The sequence below is a fragment of the Hordeum vulgare genome, chromosome 7H (genome assembly GCF_904849725.1).
Source record: "Hordeum vulgare subsp. vulgare chromosome 7H, MorexV3_pseudomolecules_assembly, whole genome shotgun sequence".
NCBI classification, from domain to species: domain Eukaryota; kingdom Viridiplantae; phylum Streptophyta; class Magnoliopsida; order Poales; family Poaceae; genus Hordeum; species Hordeum vulgare.
In genome coordinates this window covers 134,690,796-134,704,189 of record NC_058524.1, presented here as the reverse complement: position 1 = coordinate 134,704,189, position 13,394 = coordinate 134,690,796, and the positions used below count along the sequence as shown (strand labels likewise).

General features: G+C 39.7%; 1 pseudogene; it reads left to right on the top strand.

The window, feature by feature from the left end:
- LOC123408490 overlaps positions 1-12,085 on the top strand; it is a 49,890-nt pseudogene extending 37,805 nt beyond the window's left edge.
- The last annotated feature ends 1,309 nt before the right edge of the window (positions 12,086-13,394 follow it).

The following is a 13,394-nucleotide window of genomic DNA, read 5'->3' as shown; positions in this document are numbered from 1 at the left end:
CAATGGAGTTAGTTGTAGGCTTTAGGATTCTCTAGCATGCTGTCAATTTTCATGCCATTTAGAGTCCTGTAGCTTATGGTTTTGCTGTTGTCAATATGCCTTCAGATAAAAAACTGCACTTTCATAAACTGTGTTTTTCACTAAGTCTGAAACTGCTTGTGAGCAACCATTTTGTGACTTCTTTTCCTAGTGATCCATGATTCCATGCTAGGTGTTATTAGTTGTATGTTTTAGTGCATCTTTCCCTCTATTGACTCATGCCTTGGTTGAGCATATTGGATTTGTGTAGCTCGTAGTTGTGGGGTGTAGAAAATGCTATGTGGCTGATTTTGGCAGATTGTAGTGATTTCTTGTTTAGCTCGTAGTTGTTGAACCCTTGCTCCGTTTTGATCGTGTCCTATATGAAACTTGCTTAGAGTCTCGTGTAGTTTCATAATATCTTGCTGGTTGTGTGTTTTGGAATGCTTGTGGCTGTCGTTCCACACATTTTGCATTCATGCCATCATATCTTGCGGTGTTCGTATCTTTTGAACCGTAGTTCCGTTGGAGATGTTCTCTATGTGTAAATTGTTTGTAATGACGCGTAGAATCACGTGAAATATTTATTTTGCTGTTTAAAAAACACTTAAACGTGTTAGTTCAGATCTGGGCAGAATTATAAATTAACATATGAGGTCATCTCGGAGATGCTATATGACATTTCCGACCTCATTTAAAATGCCTAGATAAGTAAATTAATTAGGCTTCACCTCTTGCCATGTTTAACCACATTTAATATTGTCGTGTACTTAATCGGGATAGAACTAAATAATTCGTATGTGGATTTTCGTTAATATGCAACTTGTTGCATATTGAACTTCACTTAACGTGTAGTGTTTGATTGTTGTGATTCGCCGTGCCATGTCTTGTACATCTTCAACTGTTCATGCATCATTTATGTTGTGTATCGTGTGGTGAATCTTGTGTGTTGATTCCTGTTTCTGGTTTGCTTCGTCTCGATAGAGTTCCGCAAGCGTGTCAGATTGTGAGGACCCGTTCGACTACATCGGTACGTCTGCTTCACGGAGTAATTCTGCTTCCAAGTGGGATCTCAGGAAAGATGACTATTTCCCCAGATACCATTACTATCATTGCCATGCTAGTTTTACCATTTCTATCGATTATGTCTCGTTGCCTACCAGCTGTTAAATATCTGCCTCCCAACATTGCTATGAAACCTTCAACCTGTTCACCACCTAGGAAACCACTGTTTGGCTATGTTACTGCTTGCTTAACCATTTGTTAGCGTTGCTAGTGTGAGGTGCAGTTGCTCCCATGTGATAACATGGGTTCCATGTTATATCACCCTATTAAATGCTATTTAATTAGTGCACCTATATACTTGGTAAAAGGTGGAAGGCTCGGCCTTTCTAGCCTGGTGTTTTGTTCCACCTTTGCCCCCTTAGTTTCGGCTACGGGTGTTATGTTCCATAATTGAGCGCTCCTAACACGATCGGGTTGTTATGGGGACCCCCTTGATAATTCGTTTTAGATTAAAGCTCGTGTGGCAAGGCCCAACATTGGTACTACATTTGCCGAACATAATAATTTTGTTAATACTGAAAGCATAGGGCGTCATGAACCCGAGGAATAATTTTACATAATAAAGGGAGGGTCAGTGCTGATGGTGCTGGTCCAAAATAGAGCACTGTGCGGGGCCAACCCAGGGCAACTTGGGTGATTTCTATCAGGCCACCGTACGCGTCGCTCATCCGTTGTGTCCTGAGAACGAGATATGCGGCTCCTATCGGGATCGTCGAGACGCCGGGCGGCCTTGCAGGATTATTTTTACCTTTGACGAGATATCTTGTACATCGGGATTCCGGTGATGCTTTGGGTAATCTCAGATTTGAGGTTTTCCACTAAGGAATCCGACGAGATCGCGAGTTTCGTGGTCGAGTATTTCTATGCGGCTTGTGATAATTTGTGATGGATTAGTTGGAGCACCCCTGGAGGGTTAAATCTTTTCGGAAAGCCGTGCCCGCGGTTATGTGGGAACATGGAAACTTTGTTTAACACTGGTTCTAGATAACTTGAAGTTAACTTAATTAAAATATGCCAACTGAGTGTGTAACCATGACTGTCTCTTTCGCGAGTTCCTTCTCCGATCGAGGGCACGGTGGGGTTATGTTTGACGTAAGTAGGTGTTCACGGTCATTCATTTGATCATCAGTAGTTCACGTCCGTTATGCATAGATCATCCCTCTCTTATTCTTGTACTCGTAAGTTAGCCACCAAATAAATGCTTAGCCGCTAGTGCAACCTCACCACTTAACCATATCTCACCTATTAAGCTTTGTTAGTCTTGATACCTTTGGAAATGAGATTGCCGAGTCCCCTGTGGCTCACAGGTTACTACAACACCAGTTGCAGGTTCAGGTAAAGGTTACTTGACGCGAGCGCGTTGATTGTTCATTTGGAGTTGCTTCTTCTTCTTCTTCTTCTTCTTCTTCTTCTTCTTCATCGATCCAGGATGGGTTCGAGGCCGGCAACCTGGGATAGCAAGGATGGACGTCGTTTTCTTTTCTCGTTTGTTTTCGTCCATAGTCGGACACTGCTCTTCTTCATGATGTTTATATATTGTACCGATGTGACTCTGATGTAGCTTCTGGCAAGTGTAAGCAAATTCCATATATCTCTTCTTTTCAGTACATGTACTTGTAACAATATCCATTCTTGCAAAACGACGAGATGCGCTTCTATCCCTGACGAGGCCCTCGTGCTAAATTAAGGATAGGGTCGCATCTTGGGCGTTACACACATGTTCCACGATGATCTCATCGGATGAACCACGATGTCAGGGATTCAATCAATCTCGTATGCAATTCCCTTTGTCTATCGGTATGATACTTGCCCGAGATTCGATCGTCTATATCCCTATACCTTGTTCAATATCGTTACCGGCAAGTCTCTTTACTCATTCCATAACACATCATCCCGTGGCTAACTCCTTAGTCACATTGAGCTCAATACGATGATGCACTACCGAGTGGTCCCAGAGATACCTCCCCGTCACACGGAGTGACAAATCCCAGTCTCGATTCGTGCCAACCCAACAAATACTTTCGGAGATACTTGCAGTGCACCTTTATAATCACCCAGTTACGTTGTGACGTTTTGTACACCCAAAGCACTCCTACGGTATCCAGGGGTTGCACAATCTCATGGTCTAAGGAAACAATACTTGATATTATAAAAACTCTAGCAGATGAACTATACGATCTTGTGCTATGCTCATGATTGGATCTTGTCCATCACATCATTCTCCTAATGATGTGATCATGTTATCAATGACATCCAGTGTCCATGATCAGGAAACCATGACCATCTATTGATCAACGAGCTAGTCAACTAGAGGCTCACTAGGGACATGTTGTGGTCTATGTATTCACACACATGTATTATAGTTTCCGGTTAATACAATTATAGCATGAATAACAAACAATCATCATGAACAAGGAAACATAATAGTAACCACTTTATTATTGCCTCTAGGGCATATTTCCAACAAATACTTATCTACTTTGCTGCATCACCCTTTCCTGTTCAAGGGAAAACCAAGGCATGCACAAGAGGTAGCATATATTTAGTGATATAAATTATGGTAATGATAGAATACATTAGGTATTATGTGAGAACAATTATGAATCTTGTCTTGACAATACCTAGGTGAATGATCTATCTTTATTACACTAACCCATCTCACAAAGTTCTGTTAAGTTTTGTGTGATTGAAGTTTTCAAGTTTTGGATGAGTTACTGATATGAGGTGAATAAGGAGCAGCAAGAACCTAATCTTGGCGATTCCCAAGGCACCCCAAGGTAATATCGAAAAAGACTCAAGCGTCCAAGCTTGGGGATGCCCCGGAAGGCATCCCCTCTTATGTCTCCAACATTATCGGTATACCTTACTTGGAGGTATATTTTTATTCATCACATGATATCTGTTGTGCTTGGAGAGTCATTTTATTTTGTACTTATATGTTATATGTTACTTATAGTCTTGTTTTTAAATAAAAAGTTACAAGAATTGCCTTTAGAATTCTTGAATTCCATGTGTGATGTGTGTTGTACAAAAAAGAAACTTTTGCTGTAGTGTTTGAATTATTAGATTTTACTGGGACGTGGCAAGTTTCTGAATGTTTTACATAGTAATTGTATAAAAATATTTATATTGTCCTAAATTTTAACAATTTTTGGAGTTACATAAGTACATGGTTTTAATAGATTGCTATAGACTGTCGTGTTTAGACAGATTGCTATCACAGTTTTGTTATCTACTTATCCTATAGTTTCCAAACATATATTGGTAGATATAAATAGTGGAAGTGATAGTATACAGTACGTGATGTTTGCAAATTATTGTGCAACTTGTCTTGACAGTACATGAAGTGTTGATTTATTCCTATGTGTACTAACCTATCTCACGAGTTCTTTTCAAGTTTTGTGTGGATTAAGATTTTGAGACGTAGGTGAAGCCGGGATATGAGAGGGTCGGACGAGATACAAAAGATAAAGCTTGGGGATGCACAAGGCATACCAAGTAAATATTTCAAGAAGTCTCAACCATCTAAGCTTGGGGATGCTACGCATCCCACCTCTCTTCGTCAACAAATATCCGTTAACCTATGTTGGGCCTAATTTTTTTTGTCCACATGATATGTGCTATTATTGGAGTGTATTTTTGTTTTCTTTGCTATTTGAAATAAAATATCATATCTGAAAAATCTTTATTGGGAGAGAGTCCTCACATAGCTTCTTAATTGGTTGACTACTCGTTGACCTTCACTTATATCTTTTGAGAGTAGTTTGATTGTTTGCTCTTGTGCTTCACTTATATCCTAAGAGTAAATTGTGAAATGAAATATCATAAATATGAAATTATCAGTGTGCTTTATATCTTGTAGTAGTTTCACATTTGGTTAAGAAAGTAAAATCTATTGAAGTTTAACAAACACTTTATTGGTCATATGAGCAATTCATGAATGGTTATTGTAAGAAATATAACTTCCACATACAAATAAATTATCTTGGACATATCTTATGATTGTGAATACCCATTACTTATTTTCAAACTTGATCAAATAGTTGAAGTTGGACAAGGACGACAACATAATGGTTATATTTGGGTATATTTGCATAGAAGTTATATTGTTATTGATCCTCCAACATGCGATGCTTGTTTAGAACCTTCTGCTAGCCAAAACTTCATACTAAGTAGAGATACTACTTGTGCATCCAAACCCTTGAGACAAGTTTATCCCACGAGAGTCCACCATACCTACCTATATATGGTATTTCAATGCCATTCCAAGTAAATTTGCATGTGCCACCTCAAAACATTCAAATAAACATCTCTTTTGTGTGCTCGTATCGCTCATAAAGCAACGAGACAATCATTATTTTCGATGCTAAGCGAGTTATTCTCAAGATGAGTGTTTATTCACTTGTCATTGCATGAGAGAGACTGGTAAAAGGAAGCCCAATCCTGCATAAAGACAAAAATAAACAAACAAGAACTTCCCTTAGAAAGTTGATTGTTTGGAGGGCACCCGTGGATATGGTTAGCCATGGAATATGTTTGAATGGTTGAGGGGGAGTAAAATTTCAATTTTGTTTGGGAACCACCAACAATGAGATTAGCATGGAAGATATTGAAAACTCTGTTGTGACGTTGACAGGAAAGGCACACCACCCAAAATTACATATTCATCTCTATTTTAAAACAATGAGCTCTGGCACCTGTGCAAATCCCGGCTTCCCTCTGCGAAGGGACAATATATTTACTTTCATGTTACTTACTTTTCATGTTGAGTCAACTTCTTATTCCAACCACGGCCTATTAGTTGGCAAGTACCATGTGGTCGGGAAAGATCCAAACATATATATCCACTCAAATACATTTGATCATGATTCATTATTGTGACAATTATCTTTATGATAAATATGTTGGGAGGCGGAACATTAAGTCCCTATCTTTCTTTGTGTTCGGTGGATGTTATTTGTTCTAAAAATATGCTTTGAATATTAGCAATCATAGAAGACTATATGACAACTGAGTATGTGAAGCTCTTACTTAGACTTGATGATGCATTGAAATTGTTTGATGACTAAGAACATATGATGTTGAGTTTCAAGAGAATGGATTGTTTGAACCATGCCATGTGAATTGATTACTACTCAACCATGATGATTTTTATGAAAAAGTTGCTCGTTATGATGCAAGAAAAAGTGATTGGAATTATCATTGATCAAACTTATATACTATGCTAGCATTAACACTTCATAAATTATTCTTTTATAATTTACCTACTCGATAATTTATGAAGTATTCATGCCATGTTTTCCTATGTTTACAATAATTTTATATGGTTTTGATGTACTTTATATGATTCATTTAGAACTAACACAGTGACGTTGTTTTCAGCAAAATTATCATGGTGTTGTTTCTGTGCAGAAAATGGAAGTTCTCGGAATCGCCCGAAACTTTTTTTTCTAGAGGAAATAAGAAATATTGGAGGGAGAACCATCGAAGGGGAGCCATCTATGGGGAACAAGCCAACAGGGCGCCCCTAGGCCATGTCTAATGGCTTGTGGGTCCCATGTGGCTCCGTTTGGCGCGATTCCAACGTTGAAAAATCTTATATATACCAGAAACCCTAGAAATAAAGAGAGAACTTCCGCTCCGCTGCTGTAACTCTGTGTATCGACGAGAAACCCATTTGGATCCTTTTCAGTACCATACCAGAAAGGGGAAATCATCTCAGGTGGCCATCTTCATCATCCAGTAGAGGCCATGAAGAGAAGGGAGTAGTTCACCCTCGGGGCTGAGGGTATGTACAAGTAGGCATGTGTTGGATCTCTCTCTCTCTCTCTCTCTCTCTCTCTCCCTCTCCTGTTCTTGAGATGGCACATTATTTATGTATCACGGGTCTTTTTAATCTAGTTGGATCATATGATGTTATTCCCTTGCTACCTTGTTGTGATGAATTGAATCTTTCCCTTTAAGTCCTCATTATGTTGGATTGAATTTTTGGTTTGAGAACACTTGATGTATGTCTTGCAAGCAGATACCCGTAGTGACATTGGGGTATTCAAGTGATTCACTTGATATATGTTATGGCATCAACTTGCAGATTCTGGTGACCTTGGGGATCTATGCATAGGGGTTGGTTGCACGTTTTCATACTATGTTCTCCGATAGAAATCTTGGGGTGCTCCTTGAAAATCTTTGTGTTGGATTGAATATGATAGATCTAAAATTGTTTGATGCATGTCGCATAATTTACCCACGGATAATTGAGGTGACATTGGAGTATCTAGGTGACATTAGGGTTGATTGATATGTATCATGGGTGTTATTCTAGTACGAACTCTAGGGATGTTTGTGACACTTATAGGAATAGCTAAAAAATTGATCAGAAAGATTAAGTTTGAGGTGGTTCTACTACCTACACCAATTTCATCTTAGTTTTCATCGCGAGATAGGAACCTTGGAGTGATTCTTTGTTACATGTTGAGGGATCATAATGTGATTCTATTATGTTTGCACTGTTGAGAGATTGCACTAGTGAAAGTATGAACCCTAGGCCTTATTAGCAAGCATTTATACAATGTTTTGCTCGTTGTTTTACACTTACTACCTTGCTATTTTTATATTTCAGATTACAAAAACTTACATCTACTATCCATACTACACTTGTATCACCATCTCTTCGCCGAACTAGTGCACCTATACAATTTGCCATTGTTTTGGGTGTGTTGGGGCACAAGAGATTTTTTTATTTGATTGGAGGGTTGTTTGAGAGAGACCATATTCATCGTACACCTCCCACAGATTGATAAACCTCAGGTCATCCACTTGAGTGACAATTGCTACTGCCCCACAAAACTCTACGCTTGGAGGCCCAACAGAGTCTAAAAGAATAAAGTTGTGTAGTAGACATCAGGTACCTTCTTGAGATTTGATCCCTGTGATGTCTACTTTGATGCCATGCCCCTTATTGCCATGTAAATATTCTCTATCATGTTCATATGTTTCTCTAAAGTGCTATCATGTTAAAACTGTGAATTTGTAAGCTCGAATTAAGCAAACCATGCCTCTTTGTAATGTGTGCCAATGGAGTGATTTGTAGTATGCCAGGTCTAGTTGTTGTTAGTAGGTTTGCCATACAATGAATGTTATGTTTAGCTGCAGGTTTCTTCATGTGAGCATGCCATGAAAATGTTGTTGTTTGTAGGGTCAAAATAATTCTAAGTCTGGAATCTGCTATATGTTGTTGCTATGTTTCCATGTCCTTTGCTAGTGATCTACAACCCCTTTGTGGTTGGTCCAATGAAGTGAATTGTAAAACATGTTATCCTCTGTTAGTTTGTGCCATTACTTTTAAATAACATGTTTTGCATCCTACTTAATTTTTCTTTCAAACATGGCAACCTCATAAAACTATTGTTCATTGCACCATATTAATTTTTTGAAGTTTGAGAATCTGCTTAGTTTATGCCATGTTGGGTGGATGCTAGCCATGATTCTCAGCATAGTTTGATGTTGTTCCTTTGGAATTATTTGTAGTGCATCATGTATGCGACCTTGCTGTAAATTTTAATGCCATTATATGCCCTGTAGCATGTGTTTTTCTTGTTGCCAATATGTCTACAGAATAAAACAACTATGTTAAAAACTGTTATTTTCACTAAGTCTGGAACTCTGTTCAAGTAGCCATCTTGTGAGCTCATTTACTATTGATCCATGTTTCTAATCAATTTGCTGTTATGAGATGAATTGTTGTGCATCATGTCAACTACTCACTACAAGAAATATGCTCATACATGACGTTCTTTAAGATGTCGTTGATGAATTCGTCATAACTCTATGACTATTTCATCCGAGATTGTCGTAAGCCGCTTGAGGGGATCAAATCTACATATAAATTATGACGATGTGAGTCAAAAACGTCGTAACCGCATAAGATGAGTTCGTCATAACATTTACGACGATTATAAAAATGTCGTAACATGTTCTAACTATGTTGACATGTCACTCGTGGGGCCATTCTATCCCACCTCATCCTAGTTTGTGAACCAACTACTATTCTGTCATTTCAAAAATTCTCGAAATTTTTTCATAACTACTTTTGATCATATATTCCTCAAATATGTGAAAACCCTTCCTTCCATAGTTCAAAAATAATTCAGCAATATTCATTTTCCTATTATGTTCAGGATAGCACTTTGTGAAGAAAGTGCTATTTTTATTTCTTTAACACACACCACACCATGTATTTATGATTAAATAGGTACTTATGTACCTATAAACGCTTTTTAGTAAAAAGAAAGAGCAAACTATAATGCAACTGCAGTTCAAATTTAACCCGCTTCGAGCTGAATCGACATAAATCTGTCTTTTTCACGAGAGGTGGATAAAAGCTTTTAACACCCAACCATTTTGTCAATTGTACATTAAATATGGCCTAGTATTTTATAAAAATAATTTGGTCCAATTTTGAAACAAATATATGGTAGGTCATTCAGAAAAAAAAATTCATTTTAGGCACTTGAAAAATGGAAAATAATTTTCACATACAAGGAAAATGAAAACTTTCTTAATCAACATTGTTTGCCATTCCAATATGCACCCTTGTGCATAATATTATATCATTTGAACAAACTATGTCATGAATGTGGCCATAAAATTGATCATTTGGCTTGAAATCACGAATTTTCACACACGATAGCCCATTTAGAAGAACACTTTTTAAACATAATTGTCGTATTACAAATTTATTATTTTTTCTGGTAACTTTGTCACATATAATGACACAATGCAATGGTTTTCCATTTTTTCATTTTTTTTGAATTTTTCATGGCCATTTCAAAATGCGGTCAAAACAGCGGGTATGACCGTTCCTACCTAGTGGTTGAATCTTTGAAATATTTTGGTGTTCCTCTCAGTAAATAGATACTTGTGTATCGAGAAATGATTTTTGGGAAAAACAAAGAGCAAACTATAATGTAGCTGCAGTTCAAATTTGACCCGCTTCTGGCTGATTCAATGAAAATTTGTCTTTATCACGAGAGGTCGATAAAAGCCTTTAACACACAACCATTGGGTTAATTGTACATTAAATACGTCCTAGTATGTTAGAAAAATGATTTGGTCTAATTTTGCAACAAATATATGGTAGGTCCTTCACAAAAAAACTTATTTTGGGTACTCGAAAAATGGAAAATGAATTTTCCATCCAAAGAAAATGAAAACTTTCTTAGGCAACATTGTTTTCCATTCCAATACGCACCCTTGTGCATAATACGAGATCATTTGGACAAACTATGCCATGAATGTGGCCACAAGATTGATCATTTGGCTTGAAAGTCATGAATCTTCACACATGATAGCTCATTTCTAAGAACACTTTTTAAAAATAATTGCCATATTACAAGTTTATTATTTTACCCGGTAACTTTATCACATATAATGACACAATGAGAAGGTTTTCCAGTTTTTTGATTTTGTTTGAATTTTTCATGCCCATTTCAAAAAACGGTCAAAACGGCGGGTATGGCCCTTCGTAGCTAGGGCTTGATTTTTGCAAATATTTTGGAGTATCTATGAAGAAATAGATAATTTTGTACCTAGAAATAATTTTTGAAAAAAATAAATAGCAAACTATGAGGCAGCTGCACTTCAAATTTGACCTGCTTCCAACTGAATGGACATAAATTTTTCTTTTTCACGAGAGATGGATAAAAGCTTTTGACACACGATCATTTGGTCAATTATATATTAAATATGTACTACTATTTTAGAAAATTGATGGAGTTCAATTTTGCAACAAATATTTGGTAGGTTCTTCTAAAAAAACCAAATTTTACCACTCGGAAAATAATTAAAAATAGCTAGAAAGATAAGAAATGCATACAAATTGGTCCTCATCCGTAAAATGTGGTCTAAATTTAGTGAAAATTTGTGTGGTGCCCTTTTGAAAAACATTTTTGATAGATGCTTCATAAAATTCCTCTATTTTTAGTACTTGGAAAACTTTTTTAAATCACTGATTTTCTGACCCAATCGGAACCCTTCCCACAGATCGATGACATGGCGCCCATCCATCCATCCATCCATCCATCTCTCCATCCTACATCCATCCATCCATCTATCTACAGAAAAAAAACTGAAAAAATAACCCCACCCATAGCCCAAACCCTAGCTCAGATCCCCCATCCCACCCTTGCTCCCTCGTCCCCATCTCCTCACCGCCGCCGCCACCTCCTCCCCGTCCCTGCCCCCCTCCCGATCCCCACCTCCTCCCTGTCCCCACCTCGAGCAACTCCAGGCCGACGCCCCCGACGACGCCAAGTTCCGGGACCATGCCACGAACCTCTGGAAGGTCTACTACATCGACATGGAGTATGGCGCCCGCGCGCTCACAACCTCCCTTGAGATCGCCATCTAGAACGGCGGCCGCTTCGCCATGAACTCCTCCTTTGTCGTCATGCCGGACGACTAGCTCCACGACGCGCTGCTCGCGCGGCGCCTCCCGGCCCGCCCCACCACCCAGCCCGATCCCCTGGCTTGCGTCGAGGCCGCGCTCTTCGCCGTGAAACTTCCCGAAGAGTACCACATCCCGCGCTGCATCGAGCACCTCGTCGCACGTCAAGCCCAAGACCGCCGTCGACCTGGACAAGACGCTCGACTTCCTGGACCGCGGGTGCACGGTCCTCAGCCTCGCCCTAAAGCACATCGACCTCGCCTACATCTCCCAGGTCTGTCCAAAGTCCAAACCTTTCATCCATCAATCTATCTAATTGTCCAATTCATCCACCACTTTGTCTTCTTACTGTCTAATCCATCCATTAATCTGAGTGTCCAATTCATCTTGTTCCAGGATGGGCCATACCCATCATCAGATTAGGCAGCTCGATCACTAGTACTTCACCTGATGGGTGTTCCTCATCCTATCTGATGGCATGAACCCTCACTGTTACCTGATGATGCATTGCAGGGGCCTCCCACCGACGACCAACTGAAGCTCCCTGCCCTGGAGTAGAGTCTCTTCTTCGCTGTCAGCAGCTCGTTTCCTTGATGAGAAGGTACATGTCTGGATCGCCCTCCACCAGGACGAGAAGGTAACCTAATCGCCGGCCTATTCTTCCCCCTTACCCCACCAAATCCGTTGGCTCTCCGCGCTAGATCTACCAGGTCTTCTCCGTACCCGATCTTCTCCGCCTTCGATTAGCTTTGTATGTGTCCCGTACGACCTGACCGGATGAACTGTAGATTCTGGGCAGTTTGTCTAGGTGCGATGCCGAGATTTGGAGCAGGGGGGTTTCACCAATCGGTAGTTTTGCCACGTTACAGAGGACTTGCTCAGGGGCTGCAATTTATGCCTCGATTTTTTTAAGTAGGTCATGGCGAAATGGAGCTACTAATGATCCTTACAGAGTTGTAGAACACAGAGGGAAGACCGTATAAGTGCCATCATTACAGATGTATCTGATCATATCTATCAAGAAAGCCATGTTAGCACTAGGAGAAGTATCTGGTCATATCCAGCAAGAAGGCCAGGTCAGCCAATTCTGAAACAAAAATACGAGCATCTAGCCAGAGAAGAGTGCGTTAGTATTCAACAGGTCTTACACTCGCATAGCCGCTCGAATGCGTCGCCAATGGCGGCGACCTTTGCCACGGCTCCGGCATGGATATATGTTCACTCCCGATCGACATTGCATCCCGCGTCGCTTGGAGCCGCGTTCAGGCGCACGACCAACCTTGCTGCATGTTCCTTTACTGTGGACTCCACGCCTGTGTTATCAGTTATCACAGCGAGCGACTGCTCCCTCACACGCTCTCTGCCTGCATCTGTTTCAAGGAGTGGCCTCTTTGCTCTAAGGTTGTGTGTTCCATTCTTGCTGGGCTGTTGTTGCATCACGCATGCTCGCATGGTGTACTGCCACTGTGCTGTGCAGTGCAGTTCTTGGTCGACAAGAATGAGGTTGCAAGTGAAAAAAATAAGCAAAAATGCGCATGAGCTTGGTGTGCAACGGCAACAATAATTTGCTGGAGTGGTGGGCTTGATCTCTTAACTTGACCATCACCTGAACAGCGGAGCAGGGGATTATCATACTTAGTATTATCATCAGTAGACAAACATACTACAAGGAATATGCTAATACAGTATGCTATTTTTTCGTCGCTACATCGTCATGGTTTTTAATTTACGATGATTTAACGAGGAAAAACCAAGCATCGAAAATGGAGCGTCACAAATGAACAACAGTGACGTTTTGATCAAAATCGTCGTAACTTTTACGAAGATTCCTGGATTGTTGTAACCTTTACGACGATCCTTAATCATC